This window comes from Watersipora subatra, chromosome 5, assembly GCF_963576615.1.
Source record: "Watersipora subatra chromosome 5, tzWatSuba1.1, whole genome shotgun sequence".
NCBI classification, from domain to species: domain Eukaryota; kingdom Metazoa; phylum Bryozoa; class Gymnolaemata; order Cheilostomatida; family Watersiporidae; genus Watersipora; species Watersipora subatra.
This window is the reverse complement of record NC_088712.1, coordinates 1,573,198-1,595,521: the sequence shown is the minus strand read 5'-3', so window position 1 is coordinate 1,595,521 and position 22,324 is coordinate 1,573,198. Positions and strand designations below refer to the sequence as shown.

The window sequence follows — 22,324 nt, the reverse complement described above, 5'->3', positions numbered from 1 at the left end:
GAGACTCGTACTGGATTACTAGATTGCTGTATGAACTTTCTGCTGCTTTTAAAGTGGCAGTAAAGAGAAACCCAGACTACACGGGATAGGGCCTGCTTGAAAAAATGGCAACACTGCTCTTACTGGAAGAACTTCCTGGCAACAGGAAAAAAGCCAGAGAGAGCTGTGTAAAACCCTGCCTGCAGCAATGAACTCGATAGAAGAGCTGCCCTAGAAAAGGAGCAGAAATCTACTGGAAGCCCCGCCAGAAAACATGGCCAATAGAAAGGCACAAAGCCCCGATCCGGAACCCGACTGGCTAGTTGAGGCGCTATAATTAGTGCTACTGATGCCACGGTCTCAGGAACCGGCACCTCAATTTGAGGTTCCTCAGTACAAGGGAAAAGGAGACGTGGAATTTTTTATTGCTCGCTTCCTGGAGGTGGTCGACGCTAACAATGGGCAGGAGGAGCGACGCTGTTGCACCTCCGAGAGGCACTGGAAAAAAAGGCCGAGGACTGTGGGCAGACTGAGAATCCAGAAGCTGTATTCAATGCCCTTCAGGCAAAGTTTGGTCTATCCACCAGACAGGCGCTAAGCCGGCTCAACACCCTCAGATGGGATAAAAAAAACATTGCTCCAGGAGCAACCCATAGAAGCGAAGGGGCTGGTATGCATCGCATACAGAGACGTACCGCACCCCCATCAAAATAACATGATCATGGATATGTTTTGCAGCTCACTAGGGGACCCTGTCCTGCAGCAGCACATGTTGACCATACAGACACCCACACTAGCAGACGCTGTACAGGCCAAGAATGATTACCTCCGGATCCGAGGAGGCGAACACAAACCTGCCGGATTTTTTGTGCGAGCTTTTGAGGGGGAACCCCCTGGCGATGTGAACTTGGCCGAAACCAACGCCATTGACTGACTAGCCAGGCTAGTCCAATCTCTTACTGGGAAAGTAGAACGGCTTCAAGAGCGAGTCTACACATGAACAGAAAAAGCAAGCCAGCCAACTACCTTTTGCTGGAGTTGTGGCCAGCCAGGGCACGTTTGGAAGAACTGCCCCCACTATTCAAAACCGGCTTCGGGAGACGAGAGGGAGGCCACAGCAGTAGCTCTGGCTGCTGGCTGTGCCAAGGCCAAACAACCCCAGAGATGTACCGAAGCCACCCGAGATTTGGTGGACACTGACGGATAGTTTCAACCAGCAAGGGCTACACTGAGAGAGTTTCATGCACAGGAAAAATTTGTGGAAACCCGAAATTGTTATCAGTCCTTAAGCGAAGCCATTTCCAACGCTTTCCTGCTATCGGATGCCGTCTATGCCCTTCCGTGTGAATGGCAAGGACGCAGCCAGAAACGTAGGGGAGTGACTACCAAATCCCCCACTCACGATGCCAAAGACCAGCGAGGTTAGTTCCACAGGGCGATGCCATCAGAAGCTTGCCTTCAAAGCGGCAGGACCGATACCCCTTCCACCCAAAGAACAACGACCAATGGGGCCACCAGTCAACTCAGGGTGTAGGACGATCCCAAGGACCAACTACACTTGAATACAAAGATAGGCTACTCCGGAAGACAACCAGGAAGATGCCATTATGGTGCAAGCCCTCAGCTGAACTCACTCAACCAGCTATTTCATTCCAGGAAGAGTGGTGGGGCGGCCCACCCAGTTTCTCCAAGACACCGGATGCACCATGAACCTGCTAAATAAACAAGTCTTCGACTGACTACCTGCAGCCGTACAAGACCGTCTCGAGGAGAGCGACCACTACGGTCTACTGGCTGACGGAAACCGGCTTCCTTTCTATGGAATAATCTGGTTGCCGATTTGTCTGAGGACCGTAAAAAAGGAGGAAGTTTTTGTAGTCAGTCACCTGAGCGAAGATGCCATATTGAGTATACCATTCTTCGTGGCCCATCAATGCTCCCTTGAGTTTGAACAGCCTTTGGTTCAAGTGGATGGCTGCAAACTAGTCTGTACAGACCGACATAGACAGCTGTTACCAAGCAAAGTGTATTTGTGCAGGGGAATGGTGGTGCCAGCCCGGACAGAGATGGCAAAACATTGTCACATCACTATGAGAAATTGCTGTCCCATGGGGCTGATCGAAAGATTCCTGAACGGACCCCCACTTGCAAGTAGCCTAAATCAGCCCGGATCCAGAGGACATTTCATCACCCAATGCATAAGCACAACGGAACAGCCATTGACCCTCCAGTCCGGAGCCAATGTCAGCACATACATGGGGGTAGACTCCCGCAGGTCGAAGAGGGCTACCCCTTATTGGGTGAAGCCGGTTCAACTTCAACCAATGGAGTGCTGGCTCACCTTGAGGAGTTGTTTCAGGCAGCGCGACCGAACGGTAAAGAGGCAGGCCAGATGACAAGGTTGGCCTCCTTTCTGAGTCAATTTGCCACTGTGTTTAGCACGGGCACCGACGACGTAGGGAGGACCTCCAAAGTGGAACACTCAACTCCGCTTAAGGAGGGCACTCGACCGATCCAGCAACCATCCCACAGACTAGGACCAAAAAAGGAGGCAGAGGCCGAAAGGCAGATCCAGGACTTATTCAAGAGAGTCTTATTGGGCCAGCTGGAGAAACTTGGAGCTTCCCCGTAGTATTGGTCCAGAAGAAGTAGTGGCGCTTCTTAATAGACTACAGGCGCTGGAATGCCGTCGCCGACCAGGATGCCTACCTTACTCAGGATCGATGACAGCCTCGATGCGCTGTCTGGCAGCTGATACTTCTGCACGCTCGAGCTGGTGAGCGGGTAATGGCTAGTGCCTCTTGATGCAGAGGCCCAAAAGAGATTGGTCTTCTCGACTCGATCCGGGCTGTGGAAATGGAAGGTGTGACTCTTCGGGCTGACCTCCACCCCAGCCACCCTCCAAAGGCTCATGGAACACATCGTACACTGTATCCACTGAAAGACGTTGTTGTTATACCTCGACGACATCATAGTCATTGCAGCGGAATTCAACACGCACTTGCACCAATTAGAGGAGGTCTTCTAGAGACTTCACAGGGCCGGGCTGAAGTTGAAACCCTCCAAATGCAAGTTACTACGACCCCAGGTACGCTACCTGGGCCACATAGTAAGCAATGATGGAGTCTCCTTGGACCCAGATAAACTCTAAGAAGTTGCAGAGTGGCCAAACCCGCACGTAATTGAGGAACTCTAAGGGTTTCTCATGGCAGTCAGCTCCTACTGACAATACATTCCCGAGTTTGCCACGATAGCACACCCCTTGCACCGCTTGACTACAAAGGGAGAAAGCTGGAGATGGGCGGAGGAGGAACAGATTGCCTTCAAGAAACTGAAGGACAGCATCAGCTCCACCCCAATCTTGTGTTATCCGGACTCCCGAACAGCAAGTAGATGCCGGGTAGGGGCCGTGCTGTCTCAAGTACAAAAGGTCTGCAAAAAATTCATCGCCTACTACAGCAAAACTCTCACCTCCTCAAAATGCAAATACTGCGTCACTCGACGAGAGTTGCTCGCAGTTTTCAAGGCAGTAAAGCACTTCTGAACCTATCTGTATAGACAAAAGTTCCTTCTTTGGACCGATCATGCATCTCTTTGGCGGTTGTGTAGGAGGAAGGAACCCTCGAACCAGGTGGCTCAGTGGTTCAAGATCCTGGAGGAGTTCCGATATACCTTAGTGCACCGGTCAGGAACCTGGCACGGGGGCGCAGTAGGCAAACCTGCGAGGACTGCTGACAATGCGCAAGCATTGAACAGGGGAACGGAAGCCCATCACAGAAAGATTTGGCTCAGGAACAGAGGCCATTGGCTACTTGGGTACCAACCATTTGCCTTGATGGGACTCCCACTCTCGACAGGGCAGGATTGACCCTGAACAATGTCGCATACCCCAGGGCGTCAACCGCTACCCCATACCACCAACAGGCAAACAGAATTGTAGAACGGAACAACCGTGGGCTTGGAGATTATCTGCGGGCATTACTGCTAGCCCGAGAGCAGAACGAGTGACACCAGTTGCTCCTTCAGCTGATGAGGGCATACCGAGGCACCCATCACTCCGCAACTAGAGAAACAGCCAATATGCGGATGTTGGGACGAGAGCTGACGTTGCCGGACCAGCTGGGAAATCACCCTCCACCAACCGAGTTTTTTCTTACCCACGAGCATGCACTAGGAGTACAGCGAAGATTGCAAACCGTGCATGAAACTCTACGACAGAGCCCGTAACAGAACCCAGTTGTTATCGCATGATGCACAGGACTGGAGGAAGGCCGCCAAGGCCATGCAAAACCTTTTACACAGGGAAAAGATGAAAGACCAAGAACGCCAGCTTCTCTTAGAGGAAGTGGAGTGCCTCCGCTATGGTGCCTGCCAGCATGAAGCGCTGGCGCAGCTAACTCTCCCCTAAGATACTAATTGGAGAGCATAGTCGCCAATGGGGGAGTGTATGATGGACTGTATGTGTGAGCCGAACCAAGCCGAGCCAAGCCAAGCCAAGCAAAGCAAAGCAAAGCCGAGTCCAGTCATATCGAGCGGAACAAGAGGTGGATCTACCCGCAATATAAGCCTAAACATTTGCAGTAGAGAGGCAGAGCTGTCTGCGCCTGTATCAGTGACTGCTGCAAGATTTTCACTGTAACCACTTATGATTAAAGCAAAATACATGTATATACTCTTCACATTGAGTCTTATGTTGGTGGAGTAGTAAAGGGCAGCACACAAAACCTTCACAATATGGATTGTTTAGTAGCGACATAAATGGGGATTAATCACAGGATAACAGTTTAACTATAATTAGGAGTAGAGACACAGTTGAGTGCGAGGAAAGAGGAGATTACCTTTGCTTACAGGCACCGTTGTTGTTGTTGATTTTATGGTAGGGGCCAAAGTCGATGTGGTTTCTGTAAATGAAAACGGATTAAAGCTAACTTGGTTATAAAATCTTTCTATACACATCTTTGATTTTGCCATTTTGGAAAAACTTAGTGCAGTAAAAAGTGATAATTTTCCGGATTTCAAGTCTAACAGATTTATTTTAGCGTTTAAAATTTTTTTTCTGCACTCAGTTAGAATTAGCTTTTGTTTGTCGGAGTGTTGTAGTCTCTTTTGTGGTAACCTCTGCTGTTGATCTGTACACTATAAATGACATGTGCATATTTATACAAACAGATTTTAGTATGGTAGTTTATATAAATCTAGGTCAAATGTTTTGCAAGATCTGATCAGCAAGCTTCAAATTTAAAAATAGATTCCAGAAAGACTCAAGTTTATAGCAACGAATAGAGTTATGCACAAAACATAGTCATCTGTAAGAATCATGTATTACCTGGTGTAGTAGATGAGCTGGTGCTCACTGCATGACTCTTAGGAACATCAGAACGAAAAGACCTAAGAATTACCAGTAATTTGTTGAGTGTAATCTTTGCCAACTCTAAATTTAGCGATGTGAAGTCGTCATGGTAAAGTTCACGTTTGACTCTGATACGCTCAGGGCACTCAGCTTTGAATATTTGGTGTATAGTGTAGATTTGATGTTGGTAAAAGAATAGCTCTTGCTCAATCGTGTCAGGTTCAATAACATTAGATTGTGCAGCTGATATTAGCAGAGTGAGCAGCGCGAGTTGTGGAAAAGCAGCCATTGTATCGTAGCGCAGTTGATAATGATTCAAACAGGTCCACTTTATCTATTTATATACTAAAAGCTTAATAATAATTCAAGCTAGTAGAAAGCTCCACCCACAATCTGCTTTAAGCGACGTACAGGCTATGAGTAAAGTTATAATAGTTGCATTGCACTACCGTATTCTCAAACTATCCAATCTTTTAGAGCATTTGTTCACTACTCTTCTTTTTGAGTTAAAATTTTTATCAGATCTTTTTGATAAACATTTGAAATTTTTACATCATTGATGTTTTTTACCACAATGAAACTTCATGAAATTCGTTTGAAAAATACTTCTACATTAAGATCTGTCTCAGCAGCACCGAGCAACATAATCTTACAAAAAGACAAAATTGACTTGTTACTAGTAGTTTAATTTCAAGGTGCAACACAACAAATACGTTTACATCATTCCTGCTGCGACTCCTAATTGTTCCACCTACTATTTCTACATTGTGTTCTTCAGAAAATTGGTAAATATAGGCAGTCGTCTTTGAAGAGGTGAGGTGGACAGTTGTTTAGGGTCCATAGAATAACTGATAATGTCTGACAGAGTTTATGGTGGGTGTGATAGATACTGTTGGTTCTAGAGTGATCGATGAAGTACTTGTCGATTAGCTCATAGAAACCTTGTTACAAATGCATGGTTACAATTTGAAGTATTTTATGTAATGTGTAGTTAGGTGTACATAAGAAAGACAGCCTTCATTGGTTAGTGGTAGTTAAAGTGTTTAATAATTATAACATCAGGTAGACTGTGTGTCGCCTACTTATCAGTATTATGGTAACTGAGTAAATATTCGATATTGTATCTCTTACTTCAAACTGACTCAACAAATGACAATAACAATGTCTCATCTTAAATAACGTGGCGTCTAACATGTGCTAATATGGAACACTGCATAGCAGAGGATGCTGAAAGCCACTGGTCAGGTTAGAACAAGAATATCATAGTAAGATATATATATAAGTAACATATATATATATATATATATATATATATATATATATATATCTACTATATAAACGGCAATCGTTGTCTGTGTGATTGATTGATTGTCCGCCTTATAGAGCGGTGTTTTCTTTTATCGTTGTACGAATTTCGGTCGTACGAAGCAAACTGAATTAATATGTGTAGTAACGGTAAATAAATTATAGAGCGGTCTTTCTTTTTCCATTCGGTCGAACGAAGCCAACCGAACTAATATGAATACTAAATATCGTAATATGGACTATTAGCCGCTACTTTTCTCTGACGATTTGAGCCAAGCGGCTTATATAAAGGTGTGGCGAATCTGTTGTTTTTCTTTCACCGCTCGGGCGCATTAACCGAAATCCCCGGTTAGCACGCTTTTTAAACGGCAAATTTTCTGCCGTGTTAAAAAGCACCTTCCTGAGTTATGCGGCCTATACAAAGGTGTCTATACAGCTATACAAATGTACTGTTCATTAAATAAAATAAATCAACAAGTAGTTATTTACATGCAATTAATATTTACTGTCGACATGTACCGAGAAGGTCACGTAAACGTTTGTTTCTTGGAGCCACTGGAAAAACGCATTACTCACCTACTAAATTTCCACATAAAAAAGGTAAGTGTTACTTATACGATGTTGTATTGTCTATGAATTGCCACATCTCTACTACTTAATAAAGTTGGATTTGCCTCTGTTCGTGATAGTGGGTCATGTTCATTTCCTTCAGCAGCCGAGTTACTAATTTTTTTCCAGCTACGAGTAGGCCTACTGTAACTTACTATTACAGAACTTTCATGAGTACTCCGAGGGTTGCGATACGCTATTGTGAAAGGAAAGAGAGCAGCCGCTATCGACTTACTGTCACCCTGCATCAGCCATGACCAGCTATACGTCGCCTGCTCAAAAGTAGGTACACGCGGAAAACTGTTTCTTCATATGCCCGACAGAAAAACCAAAAGTGTTGCCTATCCGCAAGTGTTGCATTGAACTAACATTGTGTTATTATTTTATGTCCTTCATGTTCTGCTATACCACATGCAGCATTTTCTAACATATTTTTCAGTATATATATATCTTTTCGTGCATTTCTTTTCCTTATCATATCTTATACAAAGGCTATCATGTCGGCGCTTTGTTTTACTATTGTAATAAAGTGCTAATGCTGTATCTGCCTTGACATCATACTGTCTGTGCTGTTATACTTATCAATTTTATTGACACAACCTCATTACTGTTTGTATATACCATGTCAAAACACAGGCTACAGACGAAAAACTGGTGGGGGTCCTACCACACAAAGTTGTCGTCAGAATAGTCACTTTTCAAATCACTGTCGTCACTTTTAAAATCACTGTCGTCACTTTTAAAATCACTCTCACCTTTTTCAAGTTGGTAACCAAAACAACCTCTTTCTTCACATTCGTTATTTTAATACAAATATCCATTCTGGTGGCACTTGGTGGCGTTGAAAACCTGAAACTGGCTCAGTTTGAACTTCTGCTAACCAAAAGCATGGCTCAACCAGCGACCTTCACAAACTTATTAGTGATGTTTGGGAGTGTTTCTGATTACTCCGCGAAGAGTGACAGCCGTCTTAGGTTTTTAGGGCTACATTTCTTGTACTGAAAATAGACCGAGATTGTCTTTAATAATCACTGTCAGTCACAGACTTGGAAACGCATTTGCTGTCAATGTCGTGGCATTACATTGCTGTTTACTTTAATTATTTGGCAGTCTATAAATGCTGGGCCAGATGCTTCAAATCAAAACTGGTGAAGTTTCGGTTGAACATGTTGATTTTTGGCCAAATAATAAGTTAGTAAAAGTACCGCTACACGTAACAAATTTTTGGTTGGTTCTAACCAAAATCACGAAATGATTGCAACACACAGAATTGCTCTGCGCTGCTAGAATCGTGCTAGCGAGCACGATTCCAGCAGCTTCCGCAATTAATATAGTCCGAGAGACGTATAATTACACACAATAAAAGTATAAGGGCAATTCAACATAGTACACACAATGCAACTGCTTAGATTGCAATATTGTATGTATTTATTGTTTGGACGCTATAGCTACAAATTGTTTATTTTTTAATTACATTTCCTTTTTAGCAGCAAAAGTTTTGTGGTAAAAAATGTTGCCATCTTTAGCGCAATCAAGTCGGTTGCATTGTATTTACTATGGTGAATTTTTTTAATATTTTTCTTGCTTGTCGCATTATGTTCTCGGACCACATATATCTTAAAATCTGCTAGAGTCGTGCTCGCTAACCAACAATAGCGCAATTTGAGCAGTTACATCGTGTGTTCTATGTTGAATTGCTTTCGTACTTTTATTGTGTGTCGCGATACATGTCTTGGACTATACTAATTGCTAAACCCGCTAGAATCGTGCTCGCTAATAATTTGTTTAATCTGTTAAAAGCGTTTTGTCGACGAACTCGGTGGGCATGCACAGCTCAAATAATTCTGTGAATTTCGACCGATTAATTCTGCGTTTTTCGTGATTTTCGGCCAGAGGGCCAAACCAACGAAAAATTCATTACGTGTAGCCGTACCTTTAGTAATCCTACTTACACAATCATCGTCACCTACATTGATAAATGGTCGTCTCGTCTGTCACTTTTTAAATATACATGTCGTCGGGTCGTCAGAATTGTCACAAAACATGGGAGGACCCCCATTGGTGAGCTATGATTAGTGTTTTAAGAATGTAGAAGTCTCCATTCAATAAATGCTGGCGATAGAAAAATATTTTGTATAATTTTTTAAAAGATGCAAAACTTTTCAATACAGCCAGTTTGAAGAACTTCATTTTGCCTAGCAATGTCAATTTCATTATCAGTTCTCTGTACACAAATAGGGCAACTCCGATTTGAGTGGTTTGAGACTGATGCATTGTAGACTAGCTGTAAAACGTATGGCAGATTTACATTGTTCTCCCCTACATTATTGACCTATATGGCTGCATATGTGTATGCGTAGTGTGATCAGGACAAAAAAATTCAGTGAACTGCATATTTGGAGTTGTTTTACAGTATAAAAGACAAATCTCAATAAACCTCTTGCTGTACATGAATCTGTTCCCGTGGACGGGTTATGCAGCTAGCGGTTTGGGGCCGTGGCGTCACTCGGGGATGCGCGGGAGACCTTTTTTGCCCCGAGTGCAGTGAGTGTATCCAGGCGCAGCTTTCTGAATGAGTTGGCGAGTGCGAAGCAATTGTTTGCGAAGCGATTGATTGCGAAGCGATTGAGTGCTAGGCAATTGATTGCGATGCGATTGATTGCGAGTGCGAGGCGATTGATTGCGAGTGTGAGGCGATTAATTGCGAAGCAATTGAGTGCGAAGCGATTGATTGCGAAGCGATTGCGAGGCGATTGATTGTGAGTGCGAGGCGATTGATTGCGAGTGCGAGGCGATTGATTGCGAGAAGATTATTGCGAGTGCGAGGCGATTGATTGCGAGTGCGAGGCGATTAATTGCGAGGCGATTAATTGCGAGGCGATTAATTGCGAGGCGATTAATTGCGAGGCGATTAATTGCGAAGCGATTGACTGCAAAGCAATTGAGTGCGAGGCTATTGATTGTTATTGATGGTCTATTGATGGTCAACTGCGAGGCGGGTATAGACTGGTCAGCCAAGGCGGGTAGACGCGCCATGGACGGGTATGACGGGCCAGGCCATAGACGGGTATGAACGGATGCATGAATCTAGACACATGAATCTAGAATATTCACTAGATTTTACACGCATCTAGCTGTAAAACACATTGTAGATTTCTATTGTTTTCCCCAACATTATTGACATCATAATATGTGTGTGCATATTCAGGGCAACAATTTCAGTAGACTGCATATTTGGAGTTGTTTTACAGTATGAAAGACAACTCTCAATAAACCATATGCTGCACGTGAATCTGTTACCGTAGGCGGGTAATGTAGCTAGTATATATATATATATATATATATATATATATATATATATATATATATGTATATATATATAATTAATTAATAATAATAAAATTTTAATTTAAAAACGTCTCGTCAGTCACATCACCTAAAACAAAACAAATCTCAAAAGATAGAAAAAATGTTCGTACTTTCCGATAAATTTTTTTTTAAACTTCACACGAAAGGCCCTACATAAAAAAACCTGTTGAGGGCTCACACTGCCCCCCTCAACACCCCCAGGTGTTCATAACTAGTTGCCTAACATTAGCCGCCCCAACTTGCAACCAGTGAATACAGGCCTGCGGTGAACAGAACCTGAGGAATCTAATTATGTTTGTTCCACTGCATTTATTTTCACATCACTATATTTTCATACTCATCAGAGCTGCAAAATTAAGTTGCAGTAAAATTTTTCTCTGTATGCTATTCACGAAACTAAATACTAGCAAAATATAAGTGTCCTAGAGTAGTGTGACCCTGTCTTTAGCTATCACAGAAATGTAATATGCATCCAGCTCTTAGGTTTACAGTTTACACTGTTAGTATTCATAAAGTAGATGATGATTTCCATAACTGTTTGTGGTCAGTTTATTACATACATAACTATGTTGATATATGAAAATATAAAATAACTAACACTCAGGCTACCCTTTGCCATTCATTAGCCGTGTTTTTAGAATGCAGTGGGCTTTTAGCTTTATTAGATTGCTAGAGTAAATATATTTTGTTTGATTCTGAGCTTTCACTGTTTATCATTGGGCTAATCTCTAGTTATAACTTTTTATGCTCTTTGTTTTGTCAATAGATCGCTCGCAGTCACGTACACAACCATTTTTTATTGATTATCGAATGCCTAAGCATAGTTTTCTTATAATCTTGTGAAGAAGGGTTGATATCGTAAGTATGAGGTGAGTACATGGCTATGAATCTCTCATCCTTAACCTCAATCTAAAGTAAAATGTCAAATAAGGTATTTACTAATCAAGAACGTTATGACCTACTCAGCCATAAAATTAGTTGTTTTATTTTATTCACATAGATCATATACAGTCTGAAACTATAGTAAGAGTAGTATTCATCCGTCTGTGCAAAGCTATGCGAAGAGAGATAAGAAAGACTGCTCAGCACGGAATTCAAGCCTGTGGCATTTATTTATATTATACAAGCGCATATACAATTTGTAATTATTAAAATGAGCTTTCGTATAATAATACTTTTGTAAAAATCAGTCTTTAGCGTGTTTCTCCAAACTACTAAACAGTAAACAAGTTTACTGTTTATGAGACAGTTTATGAAGAAGAATTAATGCATTTTTAGGTTAAGAAGAAACAAGATAAATCAATCAAGAGATAAATGACAGCTCAGATGTAACTTTGCAATACGAGAAGACCAAATTAATGTAGAATCATTAATCACGCCAAAAAGTGTGATATTCTCAGCATGGTTTATATTAACACTACGTATTAAATATTTTTATGAAGAGTATTTTTATTTTAGAGATTTTCAGTTATAATAAAGTTAGTCTTTTCAACATTTATTGTGAGTTTATTTATAGACCACCAATTTTAGAAATGGTTAACTTATAAGTTTTATGGAGATGTGTTCATTAGGAGATTTTGTTTCAAAGAAAAAGTTTATGTGATCAGCAATCAGGATGGTGTTAAGAAGGGATGAGAGCTGTTTGAGAAAAATTGCTGGTAAAGAGCAGTTAGATAATGTTTAATTAATTCAAATGGGGTATTGGAAAAATTCCATACTTCAAATTATAGAAACTACAAACCATGAAGAAGGGATTTACGCTGAACCACATATACAGCTATATACATATAGCTGTACAGAGTTCCATATTAGCACATGTTAATCTACACCTTATCTGACTACAGACTTTGCTATTGACAATACTACTGTTATCATACAGTTGAGTCAGCCTGAAGCAAGACACACACTATCAAATATTTACTCAGTTACCATAATACTGATAAGTAGGTGACAGACAGTCTACGAAACATTTATAAGTCTTATTATTATGCAATTTGACTACCATCAACAAAGGAATTCCGATTGTCTGATGTACGTATAACTACACATTATATAATATATGTCAGATTATAACCATGCGTGTACAGCAATATATCTGAAAGCTAAACCCACCAGGTGAATTTAACCTGGGCATCACTAGGAGAGCAGAGATATTGCTGGCCTGTGCCCAAACACACTTGGGCAATTCACTAGCAAATGACAATGTGGGAACGGTCACAAACAGCCAAGTAAATTTTGTATCACCAGTTCCTCCGGAGTTGTTAATAAGTTTAAGTAAATATCAAGACTTCTATACAATGGCATAAACAACTTCAGCTTTTGTAAAAGCCTATCTCTCTTTGACAAATTGCACGTAATGAGAAGCCAGAGGAAAAATGTTTTTTTACATTGTTAACGGTTATATTTAATGATTTTTATATATTATAATGTTTAATACAATAAATAAATATTTACCATTCTCAAGATGATTAACGATTGACTTCCGAAAACTAGTTTTTAACTGGGCATCTTTGTAATTACTGTGTGTTATGTCGTACAGTACTGTGCGTGCTCGTATTGTGACGGCAGACTGCAGGGGCCAGAGCCAGTTGCCAAGCCAATACCGAGGTGCTCGAGGTCAGATCCAGCCAGCCTCGGCTCAGCAGAAGACATGACTGCCGGTGAGACTTTTGGTCAGCTGAAGGTGGGCTGCCGACTCAAGCAAGATATCATGGTGGAGAGCCAACCAAGGAGAAACTATATAAAATGAGTGCCTGAAGCGACGATGAGCAGAGATCTCTGGCAGTCACTTACATGCTGTTCATTGTATGCTCATACTTTGGTTTGCTCGTATTGTTATATATATTGTAAAAATGCATATCTGTTATTGCCTTGCACTCAGATGTTTTGATTCTTGTGGAGCAGCAAAGGGAACACGACAGTTTCCTTAACATTATTACATATACGAATAATTCAGAGTTCATTTTGATGATGTTTCAATCATGCCAAAATAGCATAATGTGGTTGCTGTACATTAGTCAACATTGACACAAAAGACTTAATAGCCAGAACATTGAATTCTGGGAAAAGCGGCTAATCAAAATCCACCTCACATGTTTTAAAGTTCGGATTGAACAAGTCTAGCATCAATGTTCAGCACAACTCACTCAGCGGAATCCAGCGTAGGTTAACACCACGGAGCACGATATCGCACTAAATATCACTGAGTGTGTTTCCCTTTGTTTTTATTCTTTTCTAGACAGCAAAGTTTATTCTGCAAAATGATAAAAAATGTTTTATACATCTAAAGCAAGAGTAAAACCAAAAATACGTCTTTACTACAAAAGGATGGTGTTTTTCCAAAAGTTTAGACTGTAAAAATATAACATCGCAATTTAAATAATTAAAAAAAATGTTTTCTTACAAACTTTCTACTAAATTAGCGCTATATCATAATATATATATTATAGAATAAGATATATATATAATATATATATATATATATATATACTTTCTAATGCATCATCCCCTCATGGAACTTTGCGATCATTGACTGCTTTTTTCTCTTTGTTTTTTAAATACTTAAACTGCAGTTATATTTTTACCGTCTAAACTTACGAAAAAACACCATCCTTTCGTAGTAAAGGTATATTTTTAGTTTTACCTTTGCTTCAGATGTATAAAATATTTTTTTATTATTTTGCTGAATAGATTTTGCTGTCTAGAAAAGAATAAAAACAAAGACAAACACACTCGGTGATATTTAGTGCGATGTCGTGCTAGCTGGTGCTAACCTGTGCAGGATTCTGCTGAGTGAGTTGATGCTGACTACAAAAAGTACATACTCTGCTCAAACAACGCAAGCTTTTTTTGAGTAACTACATGTATGTTTCAAGTAAATCGCATCTGCTCCATAGTTCAGTCATGTAAGCATTTTACCAAAACACATCATGTAATTGTTGCCCAAATATATTTATAACATTTTTTGTTGAAACCTTACACATTGTTACTATAAATTTTACAGCAATAGTATTTAGTCAGAATTAAGTTTGTCAGTAGCCTTAGGATCTTATAACCTGTATTGTCATTGGTTGTTTCTAGCAGTAACATTGGCTTTTAGGAAACGAGACAATAATTTCAACGACCGATGTTTTGGAACATAATTTATCAAATTAGTCAATGATATTTCTGGCACAAACATCAACTTTCAAGAGTGGAGACTATAGTCTCAACTACCAACGTTTCAAAAAAATACTTTATCAAATATAGAATAGTCATATGTAAATGAAATTATTTGAAAATCTTGCGCCTAATGCATTCCACAGAATGATGAATGTTGATGATTGGAGTGATGAAAGGATAAGAGTTATCTTACCCTGGCAATGATGATACTAATAAAAGGTCTGTTAGCAATCAAAATATTTTTCGGATTTATTGAAACTCAAACTCTATGCTGCTGCTAATGTGTTAGTATGAGTTGTCTTCCCTTTTATATTAAAAAGGACAGGATCCTCATCCACTCTAAGACAATGATAAATAAAATATCATGAAAGTCAACCTAACATGAATAATATTAGCAAGTTGGAATAACAATTGAATAATTATCTTTGGAGTTGCCTACTCTGACTTCATATAATGGAAAATCTGGCCAGAAGCTAATCATTCCTTTGAGGCACCATTATAAAAATAATCTTCTCCTTACAGGTAATAAAACAGCACAAAACTTTCTTACAGATGTTCGACTGTTCTAACATTTCCTTCATACCAAACATTCACTAATTGTCATGGAGACGTACGACTACCTGCTTTGACTTGTTATTTAACAAAGCGCCAATTTTTGTCTCCACATTATCGTTTTAGAAAATACTTCAGAGAGTAATTGTATTCAGTGCTGACCCTTATGAACATTTGACATTGGCTTGTTTAATCTGTGATACCTAACAACATTCATAGAGCAAGAGAGATCGTTTAAGCAATTTCCTTGAATAGCTGGCTGACGATGCAGTACATCGTGAAAATAACATAAACGATAACATAAACACTTTGTTCTCTTTCTCCAAAGACCTTCAAAAATAAAGAAAATATGAATGATCCAGTCAAGCTTTAGAGAAATTCCTCCTTAGAGACTTTCTATAGATATCAATTGTGGTTATATATTGACTGCTATTAAAGTAGAGACAACTCAAAATGGCGCAAGTAGAAGCATGCACATCCAGCAGAGCTGTAACTCAGTCAAGAAAGGGAGCAAGAAAATTGCTAGCAGTCACAGACTTTTTTCTCAGTTTTAGCCTGTTGTCTTTGAGATCGACGGAGGGCAGCATCACCATATTGTATTCCAGAGCCCATCCTTTCTGGATCCAAGTCTCCTATATACATAAGTAGAATGCTTTCAAGAACAACAGTTTTGAGCATGTCAGATTTACCAAAGATTAAAACAAATCTGTTTTCAGTCTTCTGTTCCACTTATGACAAACACTTCAACTTAATAAGAAAACAGTATTCCTTGCTGTAGCCTTTATCAGCCTGAGAGATAAACTTACACACAATTTTACTAGATTCTACTGACAGATCACCAGATGTGTTGACAAAGCAGAGAATAGGATAGCTGCAAATTGTTCATAATTACACAGGCAATTGTTTGGCAAATGTGTTACATCATCGGTCCACCAACCAAATATCACGAGCTGGAGTATCGTCAAAAGTTATCTTTTATCTTAACCTAGACCCCTTGATACAGATAGACGACAAACAGGTATTACCACTTTTTGTAAAATATTTTGTAATTCTGCTTTGTCGCAGGCGTATAAAATATTTGTTATTAGTTTTACTTTACAGAGTACATCTCACTGTTTATAAAAAATTAGCGAATTTTGCAGAGTATACCTCGCTGTTTAGAAAAATAAGCCAATCGTTGTGAATGAACGTCAAACATATACGCTGCACATCAATTTATTGTAAAATTACAGCAATCATGGTCTATAAAACCAGTGAAATTGATCGTAAAAGGAGAAAATTTGTCGGTGCAAACCAATAATACTGCAGTAAGGGTAAAGCCCACAAATTAAAAAAGTTGCATTAAGTTTTTTCGGTTTGTGTGACAAAGGGTGAGTTTGGAAAGATCTTGGAACAGATTAGTCCATTTACATGTATTTTAATGTTCTTATAACATAAATTTCCCATAATGTAAACGCTACCGGAACGGATTAATTGCGTTATAAGAGCGCATACTGTATAAATGAGGCTGTGTGATTGGAGCTGTATGAAATGAATATAAAAAAGTGTGTAACACAAATAAAAAATTCACTTTTACGTTGAACATCATTGAAACCTTCTTCAGGTCTACAGTGCTTACTGTTTGTACCTACATGTTTTCATGATGACATCTACACAACCTGGAAGTGAGACTGTATCACCTGAATATGAATGCAAATACCACATGTTATAACTCGAATAGTTACTGTACTACAACAACTGGTTGCAGTGATGTTACAATTCACTCATTTTGTGACTGTTTCAATCATAGCCCAGTCATGTGCACCTCGCTTGGTTATGCACAACGATCTGGTTACACTATTCTGAATATAGTAAAAACTGAGACAGAGGCTGAGAATGGATTAGTGTAAACCTGTCTATATTTCCATTTACACTCTCAATGGAGAAGTAGACAGCCCTAGCTATCCTCATTTCTTATGTGACATCACTAGAAAGATAACTGAACACGAAGGTTTATTGTCTGGGTCAATGAAAAGTTAGGGAGATTCTATATAAACTTGTGATTGACTCAATTGAAAGGTCAAAGGTGCCTGCTAAATGATTGTAAATAAATAAGAAAAAACTTTAAATTTTTTTGAATTAAGTTGAAAAACACGATGCATTTTGAGCAAATGACAGAGAGAAAAAACATTTGAATCATTGAATGCTGTAACATAGTTTTATAATAACCTTTCAAATCAAAACACGACAAGTTACCATTTCCTAGTTAAATCAGCCTTACCTGACTCAATCTTGGCGAGAATGGACCGAGCACACTTTAAAAAAAGTTTCCTCAATGTCCTCTCCAGTCATCGCACTAGTTTTAAGGAAGAGCATGTCTAGAGAAATCAAAGAGTTTTTCATCATAGACGTATAACCTTCAATTTATCAGAGCTGCCTAGCAACAAGGAGCAATCCTTAGTATACAAAAGTCTTCATGAGAATCACCTAGTATCTAACAATACTAACAAAAAAAACATCCTGGCATTCAGACGGCTGAAAACATACTGTCACTTAGAGCTGTCAACTAGCCCTTTACCTTGTCAGTCATCTCAAATACCTAATAGAAAGACTCATAGTGTGATCTTGATAGCCTTGTGACCTTGTAATTTTAAAACATCCCGGCATTCAGACGGCTGAAAACATCAAAAGCAATCACCAACGAATGGAAAATGTTTATAATGTCTGATACAACCAACTAAAGTTTTGTGTTTGTTTATCATTGACCTTGTCGGTCATCTCAAATACCTAATAGAACGACTCATAGCGTTACTTTGTTAGTTGGTGGTCTGAGTTTACAACTCGTTTTCACATATCATCACTGAGTTCTGATTTGATAGAGTTTTTCACAACTATCCTAAGAGCCATTGCTGATTGGCTAAGTGTTTTAGATCAGTCATAATGAGCTACTACAGAGCTTCTGAAGCTATACTAATTTAAGACGTTTCATGGTGAGTGGCAGGTGTCACAGGTAGCTGTTAACTTCAAGACACTCATAACTTGTCATGTTTACGTATTGCTATTAACCAACAAGCATAATTCGGTAGAATATTCATCATCGACTTCATAGATTTATTTGCATGGTTGAAGGTGGTCGGTACCTCAAGGTTATATGAAGGTAAAATGTATCTTACAGTGATGTTATAATTTTGTTAATTGCACACTTTAAAAGGTTTCCTCAATGTTCTCTCCAGTCATTGCACTAGTTTCATGGAAGAGCATGTCTACAGAAATCAAAGAGTTTTTCATCATAGACGTATAACCTTCAATTTAACAGTAAACAAAGTTGCCTAGCAACAAGCAACAATCCTTAGTATACATGTTTTCATGAGAATCACCTAGTATCTAACAATACTAACAATACCTTAGAGGGAGTGGGAATGCTTATTGAAGAACCATAGAACACATTCTGACAGGTAATGATCGTAATATGCAATGACAGGCAATGAAAGGTGGTATTTTTTCCATCATTCATTGCAGTGATGAAAGTATGCGATATGACACAACAGTAAAAAGGTCAAAGATGAATAAATAAGGTTTAACCCTTTTTCATTCTGAACAAGGTGATTATTCGCTTTTACTACAAAAGTTTCCAGCACAAATTTACCGTAAGTATTCACTTAAAGCGTGGAGCCTCAGAATTAAAAGTCTGCTTTATACAACAATTATATTGGCATTGTTAATGGTCTGGGGGCACTATCTAGACTTGTGATTAGCTGTAAATTTTGACTATAATCCACTAAAACTACTCAAATTACCGTAAAAACTCTATATGAATACCACTTTTACTTTGGCATCACCTATAAATGATGGTTTGTAGTTAAACACCATTAGAATTCATATCACCAGCTGGCGGACAGCTCTGCACCCAACTTCCTTTCTTACCATTTTCTTGTGTAAATCTGCTCGTCTCCAGGAATGTTACTTCTCTCTCAGCATCCAGGTATTTCTTGTTTCCCACAAGGACGATGACTATGATTGGGCTAGCCAAGGTTCTTGCATCTCTCAGCCAGTGAGTGAGGACCTCGCTAAAAAGTTAACTGAACACAACAGCTAATTGTCTAAGCCAACGAAAAGTTACCGTACTTTTCGCCGCTACATTTTTCTGATGATTTTAGCCATGCGGCTTATATAAGGGTGCAGTTATTCTGTGGTTTTTTCTTTCACTGCTAGGGCGCATTAACCAGAATCTCTGGTTAGTGTGCCTCCAGCAGTGAAAGAAAAAGTGAAAAATGCCTAACGGTACTGTTCCGTTGGATACTAGGTTATGCCACGTGAGAAAATGATAAAAATAATAAATTAAATTATATATGTAATAAACGAAATAATATAATATATTTAAACTATATAAATATATTTTTGTTTGTATAAATATAATGTATTTCTAAATTACTCGTAGTGTGGTGCAAAGCTACAGCTTTGTCACTGGAGAAAATTTAATAATATTTTATAAATATGTATGTATATAATTATTCAAACTAAATGAAAGTTTCAAAATTTAATAAAATACAACTTATAAATGCAATTGTGTTTTTGTGTGGTTCTATATAATGTTGTGTAAGGTAGCACTCCTGACTGCTTTTCTCACGTAACAAATAAATTTTTTTGAACTGGCAAAGTGGCTCTTCCTGCCAGGTAAAGAAATGTTCTCTATATCAATCAACTGTCAAATCAATCCTGCGAATTTTGTGTATGGTCTGTTACCGTATCTGCAATTCTGACACAAGTTGTCTTCTCCTGAATATTTTATACTTATCTGCCAGCTCAGTAGTTGTCTTGCCTCGCTTGGGCACCAATGTATGTTCCTCTGTAGAATAAGTGTTGTTTTATCAGTATATAGCCTCTCTAGGGCGTCAATAACAAGTGCTGGTTGCAAACTCAAATATTGTTGTCGTATCAATAATAGATTGGCCTATCTCAGGCTTCGATATAAAGTATATTTATCAATAACAAGCCTCACTTGGGCATAAAACGAATAAAGAAATTTGTTCAAATAATTTGTAATTCGTAGTATAATAAGTGTATATCTCGTCAAAATGAGCGATAAAATGTGTCCTCAGAAACGTACAAATATTATCGTAGTATTCAGCCAAATGGCTTTATCTCTTCGAGGCAACAGTTGTAAAAGGGGTATACAATTTCACCCACTTGGCCTCCCTGGCCCGCTCTCTCTGGCCTGTCCGGCGTGGCCTCTCTCTGGCCTGTCTTCTGTCTATCTCGCCCCTGTCCTCTCTGTGTCTTAATCACTTTCAGAGGCTCCTTATATACCAGCTGTCTGGGAATAATATCTTCTAATTGGTTTCTAGTCAGCATTTTGCAAACTTTGTGCAGTTGCTGACTGTGCATATCACAACAGACCAGCTGTGGTGGAGCGGGTGAGTTCATCTTTCTGGAAAGCCCATGATGTTTTAAAAACTTAGCCAATTTTCTGAGTGTGGAATTTATAAAAGTGTCTCTATCTCTTTTGTTTTTAGCTTTGAAAATCTAGAAAAATTCTGGAGTATGTATTTCGCTCCATTCTTTTTATTACTATAAATGCCATATTTTTAAAAAATTTATTTTAGCTGTGAAAATTAGTAAAGCTTATTTTTTTGAGGCTCTGCTTGCTGCTAGAAGCCAGCTCTTTGGGAAATTCCATGATTAAATGGAATCCCATGGAGACGTAGTTGAAAGGACTGTTTTTCATGAGTTTGATAGTTTCTGAGGACTGCTTTGACATTACCAATGTATAAAAAACAAAACTAGCATAAAACATAAAATTTAAAACTAACATAAAGTAAAAAGCATAAAATACAAAGATTAAAGTGTAAGCTCAAGCCATGCAGTTATTGTTTATGTAAGATACTCAATCATTTGTTGTAGCTCGGGGATGTACGCATGGAGGCTCTCTTCTACTCTGTACAGGCTCTCTATAGGATTGGATGGCTGCTCAGCTCTCACGTCTCTCTCCTTCCAATGTTTATGCAATATTTTGATGAGCTGTGTTGAATCTGAATAAGCATATAAATAAATGTATATATTATGGTGAGATAAAGTGATTTGTGGTTTTCCCATCCAGCTAGCATCTGACATCCTGGGGTGGTCTGTTTGTTGTGCTAAGATGAATAGGTGATTAAATTTCCTTTTTGCGTGTGTTGTTGTCTTCATGGGTCATAGTAGTTGCTGGTTTCCTTGGCAAAATAGGTTCTCCTGGGTTTCTTCCAAAACTGATATCTGACAGTTAAAAAGCGTCGGTTAATACGAAACTGTGCTGCTAGGCACTGTTCCGTTTTAAGCAGCAAAGTTGCTGCCGCAGTAAAAATCATCGTCATGAGTTTTATGGCCTATACAAAGGTGCGACCTATGTGTTGACTTATTATCGTTTTGTGGAAAAAAAGCAGATGCGGCTTATATAGGGTTTATAGTCCGAAAAGTATGGTAGAAGGATTTTATCTAAAGTTGGCTGATTGGCTCAATTGACAGGTCAAAATTAGGAAAAAAATTAAATTTACCTGATTTTAGTTAAAAACAATATGCTTTTTCAGTAAATGACAGAGAAATGAAACATTTGAATTGATGGCTGCTGACACACAGTTTTCTAGCCTTTTGAATCAAAATGCAACTAGTTGATATTTGCTGGTTAAACCAGCCTTACCTGACTTAATTTTGGCGAGAAAGGACCGAGCGCGATTTAAAAAGGTTTCTTCAATGTTCTCTCCAGTCATTGCACTATAGTTTCAAGGAAGGGCATGTCTACAGAAATCAAACAGTTTTTCATCATATAACTCTTATTTTAACAGTAAAAGGGTCGTCAAATGATGGCCGAAATGAAATAAAAGACACAAAACAATGTTGGTGTCTGTTGTACACTGTTCAGCCAAAGAAATTTCTAGCAGAAACGAACTATTTCCGTTCTGCTCGCAATTTCATAGGCTGAATCTCTGCTTTTAATGGTTAAAATTCCAGCTAGCACACTGCACATTTTTCCTTACATGCGCGAGT

At 39.1% G+C, this 22,324-nt stretch overlaps 1 pseudogene; it reads right to left on the bottom strand.

Moving 5' to 3' along the window:
• Positions 1–15,012: 15,012 nt before the first annotated feature.
• LOC137396742 (ras-related protein Rab-4B-like) lies at positions 15,013–22,047 on the bottom strand (annotated as a pseudogene).
• Positions 22,048–22,324: the final 277 nt, after the last annotated feature.